The following is a 6,136-nucleotide window of genomic DNA, read 5'->3' as shown; positions in this document are numbered from 1 at the left end:
GTCATTCTGATCTTCACCATCGGAATATATCTATTTATATACGAATTTCAAAACAAATTTGTAACATCACAACTCAACAAGTATTTTAACATGAAACAATTTGGTAACTTGGCCTTGCCGCTAGATGGCGTTGTAGTGTTCAAAATATTTTTATTCGGTGGCGCAGTCGAGGCTATCAGCGGCCAACAACAAAGTGTCCTTCAAAAAAAAAAAAGCTTTACATCCAAAAACAGGGCCTATGACTGGCACTCTAGTACTTCCACCTCCTTGGGATATTTGGATGAAACCTCATAGACTCGTTGTTCGTTATCGATCGTCGTCGATCGCCGGCTGCCGCTTCCACCGCGTGGGATATTGAGCTGACATCTAGGATAAGTGCGATTACGTCTCTTATGTCGATCTTACACCTACGTGAAGAAACGCTGAAATTGCATTTGGAGAGTCGAGAGTCTTTCTTCACCCTTCGCACGCTTCGTATACCTTTTAACAATTTTAATTAAATTTGAAATATGGTTCCAAATTTGACGCTTCCAAAATCTATTCAATTCGATGTGCTCACAAAAGTAAATTACTTTTCAGAGAAAAAGACGACTCAATTAAATTATAAGTAATTTATGTTTTTTATGAAAAGATATAAAATTATATATATATAATATAAAAACAATTAATTTACATTTTATCATAGACGTCAACCCATAGACAAGAACATCCACAGAAACTATTATGTTCCTAACAAAACACTATCAACAGTGACAATAACATACGTAGGTGCCGTCGTACCGTAGACAGATGCAACAGTCTATACCTGTTGGGAATGAGCTAGGTAGGCAGATAATATTGAGATAGTATTATAGTCATTATATAATAAAAAAATACAGAACAAACCAAAACTGATTAATCGCGTATTACATATATAATCGCGTATTATGTATTATAACAGATTAATCGCGGTGGTAGGTATTTCAGCCCGAAGAATTGAAACACCCACCAGCTCAAACAAACCATTAGTGGCATGTAACACCAAAGGCGTGCAGTTCACATACTGCACACGTTTGTCTAAAAAATGTCTATTTACTCTAGTCTTGAATAGCGCTAAATTGTATTTTTCGCAATCACTGATGTAGTATATTCATTTCCTTTGCCATACGCATTAGAAAGAAGGAAGCAAAGCGCTTCTTGCGGATAAGAGGTATAGCAACGATATGATGATAAATTATTCCGCTTTCTACTTGACCAAAATAGGAATGGTGAGGGTGGAACTAAATTGAAAAGTTTCTGTGCACACTCTCCGAAATGTGACCTGGTTCGGCTTCGAATAAACTTTGAATTTAATGAGAACAGCTGAAAAGAGCTTATACGTCATGGTATCAAATTTCTCAAGCCGGAAGCTTAACAGGCGTCCAATCAAATAAAATAAGGACGACTAAAAAGCGGACAATCAAATTGCGGTTTACCCAAGTGCCCTTCGAAACGAGTAAGTATTATTAAAAAAAGGAATGTTGGTCTTTGCCCTACTTTGTACGAACAGGTCCGAAATGCCTGCCATTAAACACAGCTCTTTCAGCATTTAAGCAATAAATAATAAGACCCTTACCTAAAATTTGGCTGTAATTGATCTTGTTGGCGGAGACGCAAATTTAACCTTGGCTGAGGCAAACTTTTATAATTAAACTAAAATAGGATATAACTAAATGATGCCTCATTTTCAATGTGGATTGAAACAATAGATCTTCATATGAAACCAATTGATCAACGGTTCCGAGAAATTTTTCAATCAACGAATACTCACATATAATCTACGTGTGGAATTAAGAGTTGGCAATGTATGAATCAACATAAATTATAAACGAATGCATAGCAATGCAGTGCCCAACGGAGCCTGTTGCTCAACTCAATTATGAGGGTTAACGCGTCGATATTCAGACTGCGTTCAACTTAATTACCGTTGTTCCGCGGACGCATTATGTCCACCAAATACGCAAATATTTGCCGTGATAGCTTCCTTCGTAAATATGCCACAATGCGGCCTCGCCGAAAACAGCTTCGTTTAAATTATTATATGGCGATCGTTCCCGGAGGAATATGCATTTGCTTAAATTAAATGACGTAACATAAATATTCCATTAGGCTTAAGCTACATTCCATTGCGTTTACCACACTGTACACTTTTAAGTAACGAGCCAAGTAAATTTCAATTATTTTTAGGGATGCGTATCTGAATTTCACAAATAAAACGTATTGAAATTTATATAGTTAAAGATTTTCAATAAGCAATGATTGTGTTACGTTGTAAGAGTATCCAAATTTTTAAACGTTTCTATAAAATGTCCATAGTAGCCGATTTGAGTGTCGTTCGTGATATTTTTACATTTTACTAGCTTTGAGTAGGTATGGAAAGTAATTATTTTTATAAAAGACTGAAAAGTTAAAGATTGTAAGAGGTATATATATTTTCATATATTACAAATAATTTCGTTAACGCGTCGGTGTTTATTGGTAATCTCAGGGCAAACAACAATTACCGTATAACATGATTTTTTTCATCAATCAAGGCATCGATAACTCCTCTGAGAACGTTGCTCTCTACTCTATTTTCTAATACAACTTTCTCGTTCATTCTGTCCTGTGATTCTTGTTCATTCTGTGGTATTTTACATCTACTACCTATAAGGTGGAGATATAATTTTCTTATGTATAAATCTATGATCAAGCCAGCATTTTTTGGTACACCATAACCTATAGGGCAGACGTTCGTCAAGGTGATGACGCCTTCTTTGCTTGGAAGGCTGTTTGGCTGGATTTTTTGGTTATTTTTCTTAGTGTTATTGACTTCTTCCTTCTTCGCTTGCATTTAATGATTCAGCATCGATATAATCTCGACTGAAGATTGAAAGAACATCAGCTAACTGCCCGTTCGTCCTCTCAAGATGCCATATGGCGTATGGTAATATAAATATGGACATATACGGTACGATTTTTTTTGTACTTTAGATCTTTGACTATATCATTTTTTACCTTTGAGGTTAAAGGTGACCTACCATCCTGATGACGTTGATGGTGCAGATGATGCGGCATCTGCAGCATCCGTATCATCTGCAACATCAGCATCGTCAGCATTATATATACGCATCATGAGCTACATCAGCATTATTAGCATCTTCGTCATTATCATCATTTTAGTAGCAGTAGAGCTCCTTGTGAAAGAGTTCGTCCAGGAAAGTACAGCCACCTTACTTATTTTTTCCGCCAAGCAGGTTTACTGTAATGAAAAGTCAGTTATCTACTGTACTTTTTTACATGGAACCACTAGATAATTACTTAAAATCCCACATTGACTTGCAACATCGTCGTCGAACATCGTAGGACAAAACTACTACGTGAGTAGTTTTGTTCTACGATGCAGTAAAATAATTTCCGAAAATCCGGAATTCGAGAAAAGGTAATGAATTAAAATTTGGTGGTTTTCACAACTCTATGTCGTTCCTTGTAGCTATATCTGTACCATATACAAGTATCTATACATTTGTAACACCTATTTTCGACCATTGATCAAAAGTTTAGCACTGAGGTAGATATATTTCACCAATATTTAAAATCATTTATAGTGTCCTAAATAATTTAAATATTTTTTTATAAATTTTTAATTTATGGTTTATTCCAAGTTCTCTTTTTTAAATTTTGTAAAGGTTCGTTTCTATTGTAATATTTAAGTTTTACTGAATGTTACAATTTTTGACCACCATGATATTAAATTATTTTTGTGAAATCACTCCAATAGTTTGTTATAATTATTAATGCAAAGACCGACCAATACAAAAATTCCTTCGATACGGCTGGATTCGAATCAACGTCTTTCAGCAAACCGTGCCAGACACTATGCCAACTAAGCCAAGGATCGAACTAGCGGACTTTACGAATTTTTCTGTGCTTGTTGCAGTTCTTTATTTTTGGTTTTTGACGTCTTTTTTTGTGGTACCACAATCTGTGACATTTTTTTATTTTTAAATGTTTAACTAAATCTATTTTATTTCAATGTCATGCACAATTGTCATCTGTTCCAAGCTAAAGAGTGTTATAGTACTAAGTATCGTGCAAAGTTTGTAAACTGTTACCGTGTCTCAACTAAATAAATAAATAAAATGTTGATTACAACGGCTGATTGGATACTAGGTAACAATAGAAACAACACTGCGAGCTTTTTGAGTATTGTTTTTGACGCTCCCTCCTGTGAATGACCTCGATCGACTCATGGCTCTCGTAAGCATAACCAAGGTACTTTTTATCGTGATCTGGTGTCATGTTGGCAATACAGTTGGCTGTATTGAATAATCAGTAAATTAGGTTTATGCCTCCGTGATCTTTGACAAAATAATACGTAAAAATAGGTAAGCACTACCTACCCTATGTTGACACACCTATTAAAAAAATGCAGGTGTAGACCACGTACGTACACAAACAAAACATTTGATAAGCAAACACATAGGAAGTTTGTTTTTTATTTTCAATATACATGTCCCAGTTATTCCAAAATGTACTCACGACATTTGTATGTGCAATGTTTGTGTGTAGTTAAGTGATTTAGAATAAGTACAAAATGAAAATGATTTGCTTGCCGTAAATGGAGTTCCTTTGTGAGCGGAAGGAAACGAGGGCCACGAATGTTTGTTAGTGGCAAACAATGAGTCTGCAATTTGCGGGCCACGTCTCGTTCGCTTTGTTGATGCGAATCAAAACCTTAACAAAATAGAGCTTTTAGCTCGGCAAAACCGAATTTAATTATTTCATCTCAACCAATTTTCTAACCCGCTTTGATGTCACTGTCACTTTTTCCCCAAAGTCGATTCTTGACGCCTTTGATTCTTTCAGTTTCTTTTGTAACGTTCGAGAATAAGAGAGTTACATAAACAAATACTCTATATAACATTTTACGCATTACCATTATTCAAATATAATATTTAGAACATCCGATTTAGAAATAAGTACAGATAACATGTCTACACAGAAAAAATAGCAATCTTACGTAGGTATGTACATAGTTACCTTTTACTTTCGCGACTGCCTTAGTTTCGTTTGTATATAAACATCACGAGGCGTATTTCTACCCAGTAGGCTTAGAAAATTTAAGCTTTTTGCATTTTGTCCTTACTAAAGATGTTTTTCCGCCGGCGAGGCGAGACGAGGTTTGAAAATTGAGATTTGTCAATTTTCGAGGTCTGTCGAGTCGAGGTTTGTCAATTCTCTCCTAGCATGGCCTAGGAGAGAATTGAACTTCGGTGGAAATGGTTGGGATTGACGAGGATGGGCGAAGCGAGAATTGAAATATTTGTTGATGTAATATTGAACCGTATTACTGCCTACATAGAGTATTCTCTGCAACGGAAACACGAATTCTCGGAAAAAGGTCACATCTGATTCTTCTTCCCTTAAAATATTTAATAATAACAATATACCGGACATGTTACTTCAGCCGCGAGTTTATCGCCAGATGAACTGAACAGCACTAAATCTTCGCTATCCACAATCACACCGCGAGTTCGCGTGAACTGTTAATGGCAAATTTTGGTGGAAATAGGCCGGCGACATTTCAATTCTCGTCTTTCTTCGTCTTGCCGGTGGAAAACCACCTTTAGACATATTTTGTAATGCGAATGATAGATAATATTTTTAAAATACTTGCAGCGTGACCATGCATGAATGTTAACAAAACTACGTTTAGTATAAATATCACCATTACTTTGGAAACTATTTCGCTTCAAATAGCATTCAATGTGAGTGATGACAAACTTTCATAGTTTTCTCACAGATGGCGCTACGGCTAAAAACATCGTTAAAAACCAAAAGGAAAGGTCTGCAACAAGCACATAGAAAAATTTGTAGGGTCTGCTGGTTCGCTCCGTAGTTCAGTTGGAGGAGCATCAGACACGATGTACTTAAGGTACTGGTTCGAATTCAGCCGGATCGAAGGAAACTTTCTTAGTGTTCGATCTTTGTACTTAATAATTAAATAGCATTCGCTCGAAACTAGGTTTTGTGAAAAAAGTACATATTACATAATATATTGCTTTTAATACATAAGTTTAAGGCTTCAATTACAAAATGACCTACAATAAGAGATCTGATACCAGAAGGTATCGAT

The sequence above is a fragment of the Hyposmocoma kahamanoa genome, unplaced genomic scaffold (assembly GCF_003589595.1).
Source record: "Hyposmocoma kahamanoa isolate Upper Pololo Valley unplaced genomic scaffold, ASM358959v1 63, whole genome shotgun sequence".
Taxonomy (NCBI): domain Eukaryota; kingdom Metazoa; phylum Arthropoda; class Insecta; order Lepidoptera; family Cosmopterigidae; genus Hyposmocoma; species Hyposmocoma kahamanoa.
The sequence above is the reverse complement of the archived record's forward strand: the minus strand, read 5'-3'. Positions refer to the sequence as shown.